The 20,336-nt window shown below is 44.3% G+C and overlaps 1 protein-coding gene across 1 annotated transcript in view; it reads left to right on the top strand.

Annotated features, from left to right (window-relative positions):
- The window catches only part of MACROD2 (mono-ADP ribosylhydrolase 2), a 1,239,845-nt gene that overhangs the window by 668,504 nt on the left and 551,005 nt on the right, over nucleotides 1-20,336 (top strand). The window lies entirely within an intron of this gene.

Below are 20,336 nucleotides of genomic sequence, written 5' to 3' on the forward strand. Positions count from 1 at the left end.
CTTAAGACCTGCAGTAATTCACTTAACAACTCTGACAAGAAAGATCGTAAAATGGGGCAGAACTCAGTTAACAAATGTTTCACTTAACAACAGAAAGTATGGGCTCAATTGTGTTCATAAGTCAAGGACTACCTACAGTATATTTGTTCTTATTCCTTTCCCTATTCTGCATTTTCTCGAAACCCAGTTCTTATAGTAGCCTATTGTTCATTGCTACAGTCTTTTTCCCCAAAAGAATAATCAGATAGCTTGACATTAACCCAACTATATTTGACCTTCTGACATGTTGTATGTAATTTAAGATAAACCTTCATAAATCCTCTTGCTTTTCCATTGTCCATCTTATATTAGTATCTGCTCTTCCATCCTTCTGCCTATTTGTCTGGCATTTTTCTCAATGCCTCATGTCAATGTGGCTCTCTTCTTCTTACTAAGACTTTTAGAGAAACTTGTAAATAGAGATCAGTGGAAGAGTTCAGTGATATTGCACATTCTCTTGCATCTTTCTTCAGTAGAGTCACATACTGCTTTGTTGAATGTCCCTGATTTCTAAGCCACACAGATCTCTGTTGGCATATAATGCTAGTGCTTTAACTCCCTCTTTTTCTGTAATTTTAAATACAAGTAGTCACTTGAGTTATTACTTAATGGAGCCTGCCCATTATGGTTGTAAATGATAACATTTATAAAATGAGTCAATTTTACAACATTTTTGCAGTGATTGTTAAACAAGTGCACTGGTTGTGGGTGTGCAACTATGGTTATTAAGCGAATACCATGGCCTTTAAGCAAACTGATTGTTTACTATAGTGTGGTTTAGCAAAAAAACCAGAGGTCCTGATTTTTGGCAAAACTGTCATAAAATGCGGTCCTGTGAATACAGGACCATGGTCTGAGAACCCAAAATGCAGTCATGTGATGGGGGATGACCACTGGAACTTCAGATCCAGTCCTCTTTTTCAGGTAGATCATAGCTTCAAATGGTCAATAAACAACCAATCATAAGTTGAGTACTTGATGAACATTTCATTCATGCCTTTACTTTCTTGTTCGACAACTATTGCCCCATGCACATCACTTTTTAGTGGAACCGCTTTCTGAAAATATTCTTTCTTGAAATATTTGTGCCATTGCCCTACCGGCCTTTTGGCCGTTGTCTGTGACTGTTCCGGTCTCACCCATCGTCCGCAATACCATCTACTGACCGGGAACTTTTCCTCTCCCCGCTGTTATTTAGATCTTTATGCATGAAATATACGGCTGCCGAACTTCTTCAACTGCGAGGTTCCCCCGCCTCGCAGGAATGGCCATCTGGGTTATCGAGGGCCGGCCTTAACGAGGGGTCTTGGGACCCGGAGAGGTGGCATGCGAGGAAGAAGAATTTATGGGGTTTTGTACATAGGTTTTTTAATAAGGGTTTTTTAAAGGGGGGGAAAGTGACGGGAGGGGGGGAGATCCCGCCGGGAGGGTTGGTTCAGTCCCAGTCCCAGTTCACGCGTTTTCATCTGGTCCGAGGGAGGGGGTGAGGGGTTCGCTCCAGAATTGGAAGTTGGTTCCATCTGTACGGTAAGTGGGAGGGGCAGATATGGCGGAAGCAAGGTCAGATTGCTCGCTGGGAGCACGTGTTCGCTGTTTAAAAGCGATCGTGTGCTCCGCCCCTAGTCTTTCCCTGCCCGGAAGGTCAGGATCCTCAGAGCCCGGCCTCCGTTGATGTTGTGCAATGCCCGGTCCGTGGTTAACAAGGCCCCCCTGATTTGCGATCTTATCCAGGGGGAATCCACGGACTTTATGGGCATTACGGAGACCTGGCTGGGTGCAGAAGGGGGGGTGCCCCTAGTTGAACTGTGCCCGCCAGGTTTCCGAGCATTCCATCAGCCAAGGGCCCAGGGTAGGGGTGGAGGGGTGGCGGTTGTAATGAGAGAGGGTCTAGAGCCGAGAGAGACCACTGTTCCTCAGATAGCCGGCTGTGAATCCCTTCTTGTGAAGTGGGGCCATAAGAATCAGATGGGTTTGTTGATCGCGCACCTGGCTCCTTGCTACGTGACTACAGCCCTGCCTGAGCTACTGGAGGTGCTTGCCGGGGTGGCTGTTGAGATCCCCAGACTTTTGGTCATGGGCGATTTCAATCTGCCATCGGCTGGCTTGTCATCAACAGTGGTTCAGGAGTTCCAGGCTTCCATGACGGCCTTGGACCTGATTCAAGTAACTGATGGCCCTACTCACACGGGGGGATCTGCGCTGGATCTGATTTATATCTCTGGACAGTGGTTTAATGATCTGGTAGTAAGAGATTTAGTGACAATACCGGTGTCATGGTCAGATCATTTTCTCCTCCGCCTAGACTTTCAGACCGCTACTCACCACTGCAGGGAGACGGAGCCAATGCGTTGGTTCCGTCCCAGGCGCCTGATGGACCCTGAGAGGTTCCAGACGGAGCTTGGGCCGTTCCCTGAGGATCTTACCCATGGCACGACTGGGAACAGGCCGCGGCTGGGGCTTTGGACCGTGTCGTGCCTTTGCGGCCTCTGACCCGGCGCAGATCTCGATTAGCTCCTTGGTTCTCTGAGGAGCTGAGAGAGATGAAACGCCGGAGAAGACGCCTAGAGAGCACCTGGAGGTCCAGCCGCCCGGTTGATCGGACACTAGTTAGGTCTTTTCAAAGACCTACCTAGTGGCACTGAGGGTGGCGAGGCGCCCACGCCTCCCTCATTGCGCCGGCAGATAACCGCCCGGCCGCCTGGGTGACCCGCTCCTCTTCACCAGGGGACGGGATGACCTACAGGACGTGCCGAGGAGTTTAGTGGTTATCTATACGATAAAATCGCTCAGCTCGGGATAGCTTGGACCAAGATTGCGATGATCCAGATGAGATGACTGAGGCTCGCCTTGTTGATGTGGTTTGGGATGAGTTTGATTCTGTGGCTCCCGAGGACATGGACAGGTTGCTGGGAGGCTGCATGCCACTACATGTTTACTGGACCCGTGCCCCTCCTGGCTGGTGCTGGCCACTCAGGAGGTGACACGAGGCTGGCTCGGTATTATAAATGCTTCTTTGATGGAGGGGTCTTTCCGCTGCCTTGAAAGAGGCGGTGGTGAGACCCTCCTCAAGAAGCCTTCCTGGACCCAGCTATTTTGGGTAATTATCGCCCAGTTCCAACCTTCGCTTTGTTGCGAAGGTTGTAGAGAGTGGTGGCACGGCAGTTCCTCAGTACCTGGAGGAAGCTGTCTATCTAGACCTGCTCCAGTCCGGCTTCCGGCCCGGTTATAGCACGGAGACAGCTTTGGTCACAGGATGACCTCTGAGGGCCAGGATAGGGGTTGTTCCTCTGCCCTGGTCCTGTTGGATCTCTCATCGGCTTTTGATACCATCGACCATGGTATCCTGCTGCGCCGTTGGAGGGGTTGGGAGTGGAGGCACCGCTTATCGGTGGTTCTCCTCCTACCTCTCCGACCGGTCGCAGTCGGTGTTGACAGGGGGCAGAGATCGCCGCGAGGCGCCTCACTTGTGGGTGCCGCAGGGGTCGATTCTCTCGCCTCCTGTTCAACATCTACATGAAGCCGCTGGCGAGGTCATCAGTGGCTTTGGGGTGAGTTATCATCTGTACGCTGATGATACTCAGCTGTACTTTTCCACCCCAGGCCACCCCAGCGAAGCTGTCAAGTGCTGTCCCGTTGTTTGGAGGCCGACGGGTCTGGATGGGGAGAAACAGACTCAGACTCAATCCATCCAAGACGGAGTGGCTGTGGATGCCGGCATCCCGGTACAGTCAGCTGCAACCGCTGCTGACTGTTGGGGCGAGTCACTGGCCCCAACGGAAAGAGTGCGCAACTTGGGCGTTCTCCTGGATGAACGGCTGTCGCTTGAAGATCACTTGACGGCCGCCTCCAGGAGAGCTTTTACCAGGTTCGCCTGGTCCGCCAGTTGCGCCTTTCTTGACCGGGATGCCTTATGCACGGTCACTCATGCTCGCCACTTCGACTGGATTATTGCAATGCTCTCTACATGGGGCTACCTTTGAAGTGTACCCGGAGACTGCAGTTAGTCCAGAATGCAGCTGCGCTGGTGATTGAGGGAGCACCGCTGCTCCCGGTAACACCTCTCCTGCGCAGTCTGCACTGGCTACCTGTGGTCTTCGGTGCGCTTCAAGGTTTTGGTTACCACCTTCAAAGCGCCCATGGCTTAGGGCCCGCGCACTTACGGGACCGCCTGCTGTTTCCACATGCCTCCCACCGACCCGTACGCTCTCACAGAGAGGGTCTTCTCAGGGTGCCGTCCGCCAAGCAATGCCGGCTGGCGGCCCCCAGGGGAAGGGCCTTCTCTGTTGGAGCTCCTACTCTCTGGAACGACCTTCCCCCCGGTTTGCGCCAAATATCTGACCTTCGGACCTTTCGTCGGGAATTAAAAACTTATTTATTCATCCAAGCGGGACTGGACTGATTTTTTAGATTTTTTAAATTTCTAAATTTTAAATTTTAAATTTTTAAATTTTCTGTAATTTTATATGGGGTATTTTAGGTTGGTCAATTTGACGGTTTTAATTCGGCCACTATTGAATAGGTATTTTAAATTGATTTTTAACTTTGTATACTTACTGCTTTTTATCTTGGCTGTACACCGCCCTGAGTCCTTCGGGAGAAGGGCGGTATAAAAGTTTAATTAATAAATAAATAAATAAATAAATAAATCTTATAATGTTCTTTGACAAAAATTCAATGTAGTATTTCATCTTCCTTTAATCTAGTTTGTCTCTATCAGGTTTCTTCCACTGCTATTTTCGATTCCTCCTTTAGCTATCAATTTTCCTAGGATTTCTCTTCCAAAAACTTCTCTCATTTTTTTCTCTTCCTGCTATTTTCCTCTCTTTGTTGACTTTCTTGTTTGAGATACCTTTCCTTGTTCTTTCTTGTTTGACTTTGAAGGGCAGTGTTCAGGTGTCACAGGCCATTCTTGTTCTCTAAGACTTTCATCCTCCATTTTTCCCTGGCTCTTATTATGATAGTTTGTTTTGAAAACCACTTTAATCTTTCCCCCTTTGAAATTTTGGGTATTTTACTCTCCTTCAGGTTTTGTCTCTTACCTATTTTCATAGTGCCTTATGATCTGTTTCACATATGCTGTTAAGTATATTGAATCTATCCTTACAATGATCTTCTTAGGAAATAGAAATTTATGGGGAAAGATGAAAGAATCTGAGCAAAAGGCTAAACGGTATGATTAAAAAAAAAGTTTAAATATCTTCAGGGTTCTTACAGAGAAAACTTTTAATCTCTGCTGCATTAGAGAGCCCAGCCAAATCTAATGGGTTTAAGTTACAGGATAATAGATTGAGTTGAACATTAGGTGAAATGTCTTAAAGCTTAACAATGGAACCAATTGGATGAAGATGCTTTTCTTAAAAGTGCTCAAGAAGAAGCTAGATAGCTGCCTTTGGGGAATGCTTATATGCAAGGGTTTCAGCTGAATGTTCTACAAGCCACTCTCTTTTTTCAAGTGTTTTGATAATCTCCAAAGCAGAATTTATATCCATTCCTCTGGCTACAGATTGTCTTCTCTAACAGAAACAGAAGCAGCCTAACTTCCAGACAGAAGGAGTGGTTATATTCAGAGTTTATTTTAGGTATCTACTTGGACGGTTAGCCAATGCCGACATAATTTCTAGTCAGTTCAGTTCCTTGTGAGGCCCATTTCAGATAGAAGACTTGATCATATGAAGAGCGCATGAAAGCAATAAATATTTATGTTGTTATCTGAAAAGGAACCCTGCTCCCTTTTAAAAAAGACAAGTGTAAATTGGATGTTTGACAAGCTCTACACTAATCAAATATCCTTTTTAGAAGTCAGGATATTGCATGCAACCAGATGATGGCAAGTACTTATCTTTTGATGCAAGCTCCATTTACCTCACAATGCTAGAAGTTAGCCATTTTTTTTTCAATGAGATTGAATTTTTCCTAAGAGTGAGACTAATATATATGCAGGAAAGAACTACAAATATGAGCATATTGGACACTTAGGTATTTTAAGCAGACTGTGCCAACATCCACAGTGACAATTTCACATTATTATTCTGCCAATAAGTAGCTTGACATCTAGACTAAATTACTTCTTAAGGAGATGAAGAAAATTTGGTTTATCTGCTATTTTTTGGCATGGGTCTCCTTAGCAGTGAAAAACCATCAATGGCATGTTTTATAACATTATATCTGCTGCTTTTGTCCTGTAACCATTCTCTATGAGGAAGAAAATTATGTATTCAACATTAATTTTAGAAATAGCCACTAAACAATGTTCTTCCTAGCATTAAAATAACTAGACTTTTAGTCAGTTTTGATTGGTTCCTCTAGCCCAGGGGTAGTCAGCCTTTTTATACCTACCACCCACTTTTGTATCTCTGTTAGTAGTAAAATTTTCCAACTGCCCATCGGTTCGGGGGGAGATGTGTGAGCTATTCTGGGATGAGATTCTTTTGTTTGCAGTTGCACTATAGCGCCATTTAGTTTTACTTACGTAACATGAACTAAACTATGCACGGGCGATACAAATAGTATATTTTCAGAAATTTAAATTGTCATGGGGAATTTTATGAAAACCTAATGAAAATGTTTTTAAATAATACTATGATTTTTTTTAAAAAGTCAATTAAATTTAAAAAAAAGGAAAATGCTTCAGTATCGGACAAAACCCTTACCGCCCACCATGAAAGCTGGAACGCCCACTAGTAGGCAGTAGGGACCAGGTTGACTCCCACTGCTCTAGTCCAAAGTAATACTTAAATTAGTCAAAACTACCAACAACACATATGTATACCTGCCCTTTGTGTCCCAATCAGTGTATACTTGAGGACCTCATGGCAGCGCAACCAAACACAATGTTGCTAGTTTCTGGGCAAGATCTGTTTAATTTAATGTAGACAACTTCATTTCATGAGAACCAGATGAATTATACCCCAAGGTTCTGAAGAAGCTGGCAGACATGGTTTCAGAACCACTGAACTATTTCTTTCAAAGATCCTGGAGAACTGGGGAACTACCAGAGGACTGGAAAAGTTCCCATCTTCAAAAAAATAACTAAAAAAATAGATCTAGTAAACTAAAGCTCTATCAGCTTGACCTCAATACCTAGGAAGATTCTGGAAAAGATAATCAAGCAACAAATCTGTGAACACCTAGAGGCAAAAAAAGTCATAACTAAAAGCCAACATGGGCTTGTCAATGTTGTTCCAGACAAATCTTATCGCATTCTTTGACAAAGTGACAAAACTAGTGGACCAGAGAAAAGCTGTGGATAATTTACTTGGACTTCAGTAAGGCATTTGATAAAATAGACCACAACCTACTACTTGATAAGATAGAAAAATATGGGTAAGAGAGCATTGCCAGCAGATGGATTTGTAACTGGTGGTTGTATCTACTGCACTCCCTGAGCCGGGCCTCCTGGCTGAGAATGATTCAGAGAGTGAGGGGGGAGAGCCAACAGGGCTTCACTCTGCAGAATCTTCCTCTCTGGCTCTGCTCCAGATTCCAGAAGCAGGCCAGGTGGAGGAGGAGCTGACACGGCCTCTTTTCCCTGACCCCTCCTCCTCCTCCCTGGCAGAGCTCCAAGAGCCAGCTGAGGAGAATCAATTGTGGTTAGACACAAGGCAGCAACACCGAGTGAAGCGTGCCCAGCAAAAGGAAAGGAGGGGCCAGCCCAGGGAGTGCTGAGTCACGGAGCCACACCCCACAAGGTATAAAAGTGGGCGGAGCTGCCTTTGGGCTCCGTGACGGACAAAGACAGACTTTCGGGAGTGTTATTTTGTGATTCAGACTTTGACTTCAGTTTATTCCTGAACTGCAAATTACGCTGGTCTGAGGAGAACTTATTTTTATTTATTTTTATTTTATTTTATTAAATTTTTATACCGCCCTTCTCCCGAAGGACTCAGGGCGGTGTACAGCCAGAATAAAACCAAAATATATACAATTTAAAACAACATTTAAAAAGAGCAAATTTTAAAGGCTGATTATTAAAATTTAGATTTAAAAATTTAAAAATATTAAGGATACCCAATTTAAAATTCAACACAAATTATGCCAGTCCCGCTTTAATAAATAAATATGTTTTGAGCTCACGACGGAAGGTCCGAAGATCAGGCACTTGACGCAGGCCAGGGGGAAGTTCGTTCCAGAGCGTCACTGCCCCCACAGAGAAGGCCCTACTCCTGGGGGCCGCCAGCCGACACTGTTTGGCGGACGGCACCCTGAGAAGACCCTCTCTGTGAGAGCGTACGGGTCGGTGGGAGGCAAAAGGTAACAGCAGGCGGTCTTGTAAGTACCCGGGTCCTAAGCCATGGAGCGCTTTAAAGATAGTTACCAAAATCTTGAAGCGCACCCGAAAGACCACAGGAAGCCAGTGCAAGCTACGGAGCAGCGATGTCACGTGGGAGCCACGAGCGGCTCCCGTTACTACTCACGCAGCCGCATTCTGGACTAACTGCAGCCTCCGGGTGCACCTCAAGGGCAGCCCCATGTAGAGAGCATTGCAATAATCCAGCCTAGACGTAACCAGAGCGTGAGTGACTGCATAAGGCATCCCGGTCAAGGAAGGACGAACTGGCGAACCAAGCGAACTTGGTAAAAGGCCCTCCTGGCGACGGCCAGGTGTTCATCAAAAGACAGCCGTCCATCCAGGAGGACGCCCAAGTTGCGAACCACCTCCTTTGGGGCCACTAACTTGCCCCCAACAGTCAGCTGCGGGTGCAGCTGACTGTACCGGGATGCCGGCATCCACAGCCACTCCGTCTTGGAGGGATTGAGCTTGAGTCTGTTTCTCCCCATCCAGACCCGTACAGCTTCCAGGCACCGGGACAGCACTTCGACCGCTTCGTTGGGGTGGTCCGGGGTGGAAAAGTACAGCTGAGTATCATCAGCGTACAGATGATAACTCACCCCGAAACCACTGATGACCTCACCCAGCGGCTTCATATAGATGTTGAACAGGGTAGGTGAGAGAATCGACCCCTGAGGCACCCCACAAGTGAGGTGCCTCGAGGACGACCTCTGCCCCCCTGTCAACACCGTCTGCGACCGGTCAGAGAGATAGGAGGAGAACCACCGATAAACGGTGCCCCCCACTCCCAATCCCTCCAACCGGCTCAGCAGGATACCATGGTCGATGGTATCAAAGGCCGCTGAAAGATCTAATAGGACCAAGGCAGAGGAACAACCCCTGTCCCTGGCCCTCCAGAGGTCATCCACCAACGCGACCAAAGCCGTCTCCGTGCTATAACCGGGTCGGAAGCCAGACTGGAACGGGTCTAGATAGACAGTTTCCTCCAGGTGCCGGGGGAGCTGCCATGCAACCACACTCTCTACAACCTTCGCCACAAAGCGAAGGTTGGAGACTGGACGGTAATTACCCAAAATAGCTGGGTCCAAGGAAGGCTTCTTGAGGAGAGGTCTCAGCACCGCCTCTTTCAAGGCGGCGGGGAAAACCCCTTCCATCAAAGAAGCATTTATAATCTCCTGGAGCCAGCCTCGTGTCACTTCCTGAGCAGCCAGCACTAACCAGGAAGGGCACGGGTCCAGTAAACATGTAGTTGCATGTAACCTCCCCAGCAACCTGTCTATGTCCTCGGGAGCCACAGACTCAAACTCATCCCAAATAACCTCAACAAGACATGTCTCTGTCATCTCAGCTGGATCATCGCAATCTTGGTCCAAACTATCCCGAAGCTGAACGATTTTATCGTATAGATAACCGTTAAACTCCTCAGCTCGTCCCTGTAGGTCATCCCGTCCTCTTGATGAAGGAGGGAACGGGCCACCCGAAACAGGGCGGCCGGGCGGTTATCTGCCGATGCAATGAGGGTGGAAATGTAGGAACGCTCCGCCTCCCTCATTGCCACTAGGTAGGTCCTAGTAAAGGACCTCACTAGTGTCCGATCAGCCTCGGAACAGCTAGACCTCCAAGTACTCTCTAGGCGTCTTCTCCGGCGTTTCATCTCTCTCCGCTCCTCGGAAAACCAGGGAGCCAATTGAGATCTACGCCGGGTCAGAGGGCGCAAAGGCACGACACGGTCCAAAGCCCCAGCCCCAGCCCGCTCCCAGGCCGCAACCAGTTCTTCAGTCGTGCCGTGGGTAAGATCCTCAGGGAACGGCCCAAGCTCCGTCCGGAACCTCTCCGGTCCATCAGGCGCCTGGGACGGAACCAACGCATTGGCTCCGTCTCCCTGCGTTGGTGAGCGGCGGTCCGAAAGTCTAGGCGAAGAAGAAAATGATCTGACCATGACACTGGCTCTTTAACTATATCTCCTAAATCCAGATCATTAACCCACTGACCAGAGATAAAAATCAGGTCTAGCGCGCCTCCCCCAATGTGTGTAGGGCCATCAGTTACTTGAATCAGGTCCAAGGCCGTCATGGAGGCCTGGAACTCCTGAACCACCGTTGATGACAAGCCGGCCGATGGCAGGTTGAAATCCCCCAAGACCAAAAGTCTGGGAATCTCAACCGCCACGCCAGCAAGCACCTCTAGTAGCTCAGGTAGGGCTGTAGTCACGCAGCAAGGAGCCAGGTACGTGATCAACAGCCCCATCTGATTCCGGTGGCCCCACTTCACAAGGAGGGATTCACAGCCAGCTATCTGAGGAACAGTGGACTCCCTCGGCCCTAGACTTTCTTTAATCACAACCGCCACCCCCCCACCCCTACCTTGGAGCCTCGGCTGATGGAATGCACGGAAACCCGGAGGGCACAGTTCAACCAGGGGTACACCCCCTTCTGTGCCCAACCAGGTCTCCGTAATGCCCATGAAGTCCGCGGACTCCCTCTGAATCAGGTCACAAATCAGGGGAGCCTTATTGACCACGGACCGGGCATTGCAAAGCATCAGCCAAGACCCAAGCTCTGAGGGTCTTGACCTTCCGGGAACGAGTGAGGACTGAGGCCGGAGCACGTGATCGCTTAAACATCGAACACGTGCTCAAGAACGACACGACCCCGCCTCCGCCATATCTGCCTCTCCCACTTACCGTACAGATGGAATAATACTCTCTGCTCTGCACATACCCCTCCCCCCTGTCTTCGGACCGGCTGTAATATTGTCGTGAGCGTGCACTGGGACTGACATACCTCCCGACGGGTTTCCCCCAACACCCGACCTTACCCTCCCCCCCTTTAAAAATTCCCTATTTAAAAATCCCCAAAGACTCTTCCTTGACGCATGCCACCTCTGTGGGTCCCAAGACCCGTCATTGAGGCCGGCCCTAGGTAATGTGGCAGGCCATTCCTGCGAGGCGGGGGTACCTCGCAGGCGCAAGAGTTCATGTGGCGAATAATGCATGGAATCAGTCGACAGCTGACTATGTCCCCTTTAGCAGCTGAGATGTTATACTGAGATGTTTTTCCGGGGTCCGGTATCAGATGGAAAAAGAAAACAGGCAGTCTGTCCTGGATAGATGTAAAATCCATTGATATCCTGGTGGATTAACAGACAAAAGATCGTAAACCGTCTTAACCCAACCAGGACCAAAGCATGACTGCTCTGTTCCATAGTCCGAATCCCCTCAGGGAAGTAGATGGTGCTACCGTCGCCTCCTTCACTGTCCATCCTTGTCCCCCTTATAAAAGGGGACTTGTCGAGCAGGAACCACAACGCCTCCGGCGTTCCTCTCATCTCCGACTCCAACCTCCGCAGGTATCTGGAAATGCCGTCCAAGGGGCCGTCTCCTCACCTCCCACGCCCCTCCTGGCAGAACCAGGCCACAACCCGGAGGATTCGGCCGTCAAAAATGCCGTAGTTGGTCTTGCGGCTAGAGGAACAAAACAGAAACGTCGATCCAGCCGGACCACCATCTCCCTCCAACGGCTCATCCTGTCTGCTGTCCTTCGTCGCTCACCCCTCCTCCAGCACCGTGCATGGCGGCCGTGGTTATTAAAAGGCCTAACCTTGTCCAACGGCCACCAGATAGATGTTCCGCTGGGCCAGAGAGTGCCGTCTGCGGGAGAGATGTTCCAGCAGTCCAGGGAGGAGGACCGAGGGTGGGGGTAAAAGGGTAGCCACAATGTCAGCTGGAGGATACACCGTCCTGCCCCACGCCTCGACATGGTCGTCAAGTCCACCACTCGCCCCCACCCTCAGTGGGGGAGATGGTCCAACGAGCTGGGAACCAGAAGACCAGGAGGCGTAGTCCAGGGGTGCAACCAGGGGTGTAACCAGGGCGCGGCTGAATGAGCGCCGTCTCAGCTGAAAACATGCAGCCCCCTCCCCTCATCTCCACAAGGCCGCCTCCACCTGTCCGCCGAGCCTCAACCACCGACGGGGAAGATGTTGTGGCGAAGCGAGGGCCAAAATGCCGAGCCTCAACCGCCGACGGGGAAGATGTTGTGGCGAAGCGAGGGCCAAAATGCCAAGCCACGCAGTCCGGGCGTCGCGGCGTAGTTGGCACACGCGCCCCCCCACACCTCCACATGGCCGTTCGTCTCCCACCGCTCACCCTGCATTTAACAGGGAGATGATAACAAGAGCGGGGGACCCGAGCCATGAGGCTCAGTCCGAGGGGTGTCGTCTGATGGAAGCAGTCAGCGGCGCTAGAAACAAACGCCGCTAACCGCCAAACAGCTGAGAAACAGCTGAGGACCAGCCGCCCGCCCACGCACCTCCGCGGGGCCGCCATCTTCGCCCACCCCGTCTCCGGCTTCTCCGACCTCCAGCACAGCAACCGCGGGTTCAAAAAGGTCCTAGGACCCCACGCGCGGTTGCTGGGATGTAAAATTCATCGGGCTGGGGGAAGCAAGCGGCAGAGGAGGCAGCAGGACATCGCCATCAGCCAGGGATCTTGCCAACCGCCAATCCGAGCGCTCAGTAAGCCGCCATTCTTGCGCATGCGTAGAGAGTCACAACTTGGCAGGCAATTGCAGGTTCATTGCCAGGACTGTTATCTGTTGTCAGAGTAAATTGCTGGCAAGGAAAGTCAGCTTGTGTGTCTTTTGGGGTTGTGGTCGGGAGGGGACATAACACTGGCTGACCAACTGCACTCAACGTGTAATCCTCAATGGAACTGCATCTACATGGAAGAAAGTATGCAGTGGAGTACCCCAAGACCCTATTTTAGCCCCAGTACTCTTCAACATCTTCATCAGTGATTTGGATGAGAGGATAGTTGAAGAACTTAGCAAATATGCATACGACACCAAACTGGCAGGAATAGCCAACACTCCAGAAGATAGGCTTAAGATACATAGTCCTAGTCCTATTTAATCACTTAAATATGAGCCAGCAGTATGCTGCAGCTGCCAAAACATAGTTCTAGGCTGCATAAACAGAAGGATAGAATCAAGATCACGTGAAATGTTAATACCACTTTATAATGCCTTGGTAAGGCCACACTTGGAATACTGCATCCAGTTTTGGTCGCCATGATTAAAAAAAATGTTGAGACTCTAGAAGGTATTTAGAGAAGAGCAATGAAGTTGGTTAGGGAACTGGAGGCTAAAACATATAAATAATGGTTGCTGGAATTTGGTATGTCTAGTTTAATGAAAAAAAGGACTGGGTGACATGATAGCAGTGTTCCAATATCTCAGGGTTTCCACAAAGAAGGGGGAGTCAAGCTATTCTCCAAAGCACCAAAGGCAGGACAAGAAGCAATGAGTGGAAACTAATCAAGGAGAGAAACAACCTACAGGAGAAGCAACCAGGACAAATTTTGTGACAGTTAGAACAATTAATCAATGGGACTTCCTGTTTGGCACCGTAGGTGATGGCGGTGATCTTTACGATCACCAATCTCTGGATTATGTGGAATCGCTAGGACAGCTTAAATCTGCCGTCCAGCGGTTCGAAAAAACCCCTCTTTGGGAAAAGAAGAGGAGGTGAGTTGCAGGGTAGAGGTAGAACTTCCCTAAAGCCCCTGAGAAAAAAGGGGTTTTATTTTTATTTATTTATTTATTTATTAAATTTTTATACCGCCCTTCTCCCGAAGGACTCAGGGCGGTGTACAGCCAAAATAAAAACAAAATATATACAGTTAAAACAACATTTAAAAAAGCAAATTATAAAGGCAGATAATTAAAAATTTAGATTTAAAATTTTAAAATATTAAGAAAACCGAATTAAAATTTATCGCTAATTATGCCAGTCCCGCTTTAATGAATAAATATGTTTTGAGCTCACGACGGAAGATCCGAAGATCAGGCACTTGACGCAGGCCAGGGGGAAGTTCATTCCAGAGCATCACTGCCCCCACAGAGAAGGCCCTACTCCTGGGGGCCGCCAGCCGACACTGTTTGGCGGACGGCACCCTGAGGAGACCCTCTCTGTGAGAGCGTACGGGTCGGTGGGAGGCAAAAGGTAACAACAGGCGGTCTCGTAAGTACCCGGGTCCTAAGCCATAGAGCACTTTAAAGATGGTAACCAAAATCTTGAAGCGCACCCGAAGGACCACAGGAAGCCAGTGCAGGCTACGGACCAGCGATGTCACATGGGAGCCACGAGCGGCTCCCATGTTTGAAGGTTTGAAGGGTTAAGTTCCCTCCAGCAACCCGAAGTGCTCCAGATCCAAGAATTTTTCTGCTTTGGCAGAACCAATCACCACGACCAAACGCCGAGATTTATTTTGGACAATAAAGGATTATACCGGACAGAACGAAAGTGGGAGAACTTTATGCAAGTAGCCAAGCCAATTCCCCGTTACTTTGTAACAAGCTTGAAAATAGCAAGAAAATGGAGGTGAATTGTTAACAAGCTAACGAGTGGAAAGTGAAAGTGATACTTTTATTGCTTGCCATCTGCCGCTGGTAAATTGCATGTTATTTGCTACTTTAACTCTTTGCTGCCTGCTGATAGAATCTAGGGGAGATTTTTAAATATTGCTTTAAAAGACTGTGTTTCTCAGAGGTTAAGAAGATTTAAAGTGAATATTAAGTTGGAAATAAATAAATAAATAAATAATTTTATAGAAGATGGCAGCCAAACAATTAAAGTCTACTGTAACAAAGGGCTCTGGAATTTCATCAGCTGGTGCCTTTCCAGCTCATACAGCAGAGACTAGAACATTGAATTTAGAGGCGTTACAAGAGAACTTAAAGGACTTTATACAAGAAAAATTTAAAGTAATAACTGATGAGATGTTTGAAATGAAAGAGCAGATATTAGAAATTCAAGTGGGAAATAAAGAAGTTAAAGAAGGATTTGTAATTGCAGTACAAAGTTTGGCAACAAATGTGATTTTATTAGAAGAGGAAGTTGAAGAAATCAAGCAACTTAACTCAAAATTAGAAAATAAAATGGATGAATTTCAAAGTAAAATGGAAAAAACAGATGATGAAATAGTTTTGATACAATATAGAAATATGGAATTTGCTTTAAGAATCTGTGGCTTGAAAGAGAATAAAGAAGAGAATTTAAGGGAAATTTTTTCTGAAGTATTTGCTGAGATATTAGCAGTCCGTCCAGCAGATGTGGCTTATCAAATTGATAAAAATGTATCGTGTGAATTCTTGGATAGCAAGGCAAAAAAAGTTGCCAAGGGATGTTGTTATTTATTTTACAAATAGAACAGTGAGAAATCAGATTCTGCAAGCCTCATATAAGGGGGAGAAGATACAGGTTGCTGGTCAAGATATTTTAATATTAAAGGAAATTCCACCAAAAATGTTAAGGGCTAGGAAGGAATTTGCCTTCCTGGTGAATGAACTTAAAAAACGTCAGATTGAATATAGATGGGATATTCCAACTGGTATAATAGTATATTATGCAGGGAAAGAACATCGTCTCAATACAGTGGAAAAGCAAGAGAATTTTAGGTTGAGGCATTAAAAGTTGGAAGTCTTCCCCCATTGGAAGCTAGAAGAAGGGAGGCTGAAGTGAAGGAAAGAGAACTGAAGCAGGTACAAGAACAGATTGTGATGGAAGAAGATTTATTACTAGTGTTGGAAATACCTACGACAGGTTCAGATTCAAAGGAACAAAGGCTGACAAGAGCTGCTGCTAAACACAAGGAACAAGAGATGAAGGCACAACAACAACTGGCAACTACTACAACGGAAACAGTGGGAGGAACAAGGCCTAAAGCAAAATGTGATCTGCGGCTGGTGTTCCAAAAGTTTCCTTTGGCCGATAATGGCAATTAAACTATTATCTTGGAACGTTAATGTTTGAATTCACCACAGAAGAGAAGGAAAGTATTTCATTATTTGAAACAATTTAAAAATGACATTACCTGTTTACAAGAAACACATATTAGATCTTTAGACCAGAAATATTTGATAAACTCAAAACTGGGAGTACATTTTGTTGCCTCCTCTTTGGAAAAAAAAACGGTTTAGTTATATATATAAAGAAGGATATATCAGCAAAATTAATTGAGGTGGATAAGCAAGGAAGATACATTGCTATTGAACTTTTGTTGGAGGGAAAGAAGACATTATTAATAGGAGTTTATGCTCCGAATCAACAACAAGAAATTTTTTTCAAGTTTTTACATAAAAGAATAGTATTTTGGGATTATAAATCATATATATTAATGGGTGATTGGAATGGTGTGTTGGATACTCAAAAAGACAAAAAAAGTTTAAGGAAGATTTCAAGCCGGGCGAAATTACCAAAGGCTTTTTTTGAAATGATGGAGGACTTGGAATTAAGAGATATTTGGAGAGAACATAATACAGAAGAGAGGGATTTTACCTTCTTTTCTGACCGGCATCAATCATTTTCGAGGACTGATTTTATTTTGATTTCTAATGATTTGTATTCTAGAGTGAAGGAGACTAAGATTTGTTCAAGAACTCTATCTGATCATAGTCCGGTTTGGATTGAATTTGATCAGGAAAACGAGGCTAGGAGATCATGGAGGTTGAATGAGAATTTGTTTAAATATGAACAAAATGTAAATGAATGTAAAAAGGAAATGAAAGAATTTTTTTATTATGAATATGAAAAAAGAGACATCTATAGAGATCATTTGGGATGCTAGCCAGGCTTATATGAGAGGAAATCTTATACAAATGAATATTAAATACAAAAATAAATTGCAGAAAAAGAAAAAGGAATTGGAAGAGGAAATTAAAAAGTAAGAACAGTTATTGATAAATAGCCCAGGAAATAGTAAGAATCAATAAATATATTAAGAGGTCAATTTAACATGTTGATGGCAGATCAAGTAGCAATTAATTTACAATATGTAAAACATAATACGTTTAATAATGCCAATAAGCCAGGAAGATGGCTTGCCTATTTAATAAGGAAAAAACAGAAATCACAAACGATTGATAAAATAAAATATAGGGGTAAGGAAGTTTATCAAAAGAACTTGATTAAAAAAGCATTTTTAGAGTATTATAGTAAGTTATATACTAGGGATATGATTGATGATACAGAGATAGAAAGATATTTACAACAACAAAATATTTGTGAGCTTACAGAAAATCAAAGAGAAGAACTGAATCAATTAATTACTTCAGAGGAAATTTTGTTAGCAATTAAGCAACTTAAAATCGGTAAAACACCAGGTACAGATGGTTTAACAGCTGTTTATTATAAAAATTTACAAAATGAGATGGTTGAACCACTTAAAGAGTTATTTAATAAAATTCAAATGGGAGGGGATGTTCCCCCTTCATGGAGGAGAGCCTTTATTTCGTTAATACCGAAGGAAGATCGAGATGGTATTAAAGCAGAGAATTATAGGCCTATATCACTTTTAAATACTGATTACAAGATATTTGCCAAGATACTTGCTAATAGATTAATGCCAGTGATGAATCAAATAATTCATAATGATCAGTCAGGATTTATTAAGGGTAAGCAGATGAGATATAATGTGAGGCAAATTGTAAATTTACTTGAATATTTGGAACGAAACAACCAAGTCTCAGTGGCATTCTTTTTTTTGGATGCTGAAAAAGCCTTTGACAGATTGGATTGGCAGTTTTTGTTTAAAGTAATAGAAAAAATGCAATTTGGGGATTATTTTATCCATGCAATTAAAGCAATATATCAGAAGCAAACAGCACAAATAATAGTAAATGGTGGGTTAACAGAAACTTTTAAAATTGGGAAAGGGACGAGACAGGGATGTCCCCTGTCCCCATTACTTTTTATTTTAACTTTAGAAATTCTTCTGAATAAAATATGTGGTTCCGATCGAATAAAGGGAATTAGAGTTAAACATCAAGATTATAGATTAAGAGCTTTTGCAGATGACTTGGTTGTTACTGTATCCCAACCAATATACTCAGCTACTGGTTTAAAAGATATAATTGGTCAGTATGGTAAAGTATCTGGATTTAAGGTGAATCAGCAAAAGACAAAGATGATAACTAAAAATATGAATATACAACAAAAAGAAGAGTTAGAAAGAACTACAGGTTTTGAAATTGTTAAAAAGGTTAAATATTTAGGAATATATATTACAGCTTCAAATGTCAAATTATACAAAAATAATTATGAGGTATTGTGGCAGAAGGTATGGAAAGAAATGGAGAATTGGAAGAAGTTACAACTATCCTTGCTGGGAAGAATAGCGGCTATAAAAATGAATGTTTTGGCCAGGTTTCTATTGTTTCAAATGATACCGGTACTTAAGAATGATATCAAATTACAGGAATGGCAAAAGGGGGTTAATAACTTTGTATGGATGGGCAAAAAACCAAGAATAAAATTAAAAATAATGCAGGACACAAGGAAAAGGGGGGGTCTTAAAATGCCTAATTTAAAATTGTATTATGAAGCAGTTGTCTTATCATTAATTACTGATTGGATTAATTTAACTGAGGAAAGAGTTTTGAATATAGAAGGTTATGGTTTGTTATATGGGTGGCATGCCTATTTATTATATGATAAGAAAGTAGATAAAATATTTAAAAATAATATAATTAGAAATGCATTATTGAGGGTTTGGAGGAAATATCAATATAAATTAGATGGAAAGATTCCAATATGGGCAATCCCGAGACACATGATAGAAAATATAAATATATATCAAAAGATGGAGGTAGTTACCTATAAAGAACTTCTTTGTATGGAAAAGGGGGAATTACAATTAAAATCTAGAGAAAAGATGGGGGAAGAAGGGAAAAATTATACATGGTTCCAATATGGACAATTACAAGCTAGATGGAAATTAGATCAAAAAATAGGTGTTAAGCAAACTGAGGATAATTTGTTAAAACAAATGAGAGATCAAGGCCAACAGCATATTAAGAGGTTGTATAATGTATTAGTAGAAATAGACTCAGAGACGGAATTGGTTAAGGATTGTATGATTAAGTGGGCACAAAATTTTCAGCAACCAATAATGTTGGAAACTTGGGAAAGAATTTGGGTGAGGAATGTTAAATTTACACAAGCGCAAAATATGAGAGAAAATTTTTATAAGATGTTTTATAGATGGCATTTAGACCCCAAAAAGTTGTCATGTATGTATCCTAATGTACAGGCTAAATGTTGGAGATGCGATTGTGAAGATGCCACTTATTACCATATATGGTGGACTTGTAAAAAAGTAAAGCATTTTGGATTAAAGTATGGTGGATCATGCAGAATATTTTGAAAAAGAAGATTAAGTTTACTCCGTAGTTCTTTCTACTAGGAATAATTATGGATTGTACAGCTATAGAGACTAAATTGATTTTGAACTTAATAACAGCCGCAAGGCTTTTGATTGCTCAATATTGGAAAAAAGAAGAATTACCTACAATTGAAGAATGGACACTCAAAGTATCAAATTTTACTAAAATACACAGTTCTTTTCAAGTTAGTAAATTCCAAAAGTGTGATCAAATTATGTTTGATGTTTGTCTTTGAAGTGAATAGGTGCTGGGAGGCTAGAACATATTAACATTAGTCAATTTGGTTCTAAGATATTTGGTTGAATCCTTCCTCTTATGAAGGAATATGTTAGCCAGATTCCCTTTCTGCAATAAATTTGTGGAACAATGGGGATAGAGGAGACCAAGAGAAATCCCTCTGTTTGATCAAAAGTCTTGATCCTCCCTCTTTACAGTTTTCATTTCCCTTAAATTCTTCTCTGATTCTATTATGAAAAGCAAATTCATAACATATAAAAATACCATAGAGAGCCAGTTTGGTGTAGTCGTAGTAGTGAATTCTCATCCCACCTTAAGCACAAAACCAACTGGGCCAATATTACCCTTTTTATATTGGATTTTTTTATTGTTTGTAAGCCATCCAGAGTCACTGAGATTGAGGGGTGGCCATATAAATCCTTTAAATAAATAAATGAATCACTCTATCTCAGCCCTAGGAAGAAGGCAAGGGCAAAAAATTTCTGAAATATTTCCAACAAAATTGCAGGGACTTGACTCAGGCAGTTGACAGGAGTCAACAATGATTC

Source organism: Ahaetulla prasina, chromosome 1 (assembly GCF_028640845.1).
Source record: "Ahaetulla prasina isolate Xishuangbanna chromosome 1, ASM2864084v1, whole genome shotgun sequence".
NCBI lineage: Eukaryota > Metazoa > Chordata > Lepidosauria > Squamata > Colubridae > Ahaetulla > Ahaetulla prasina.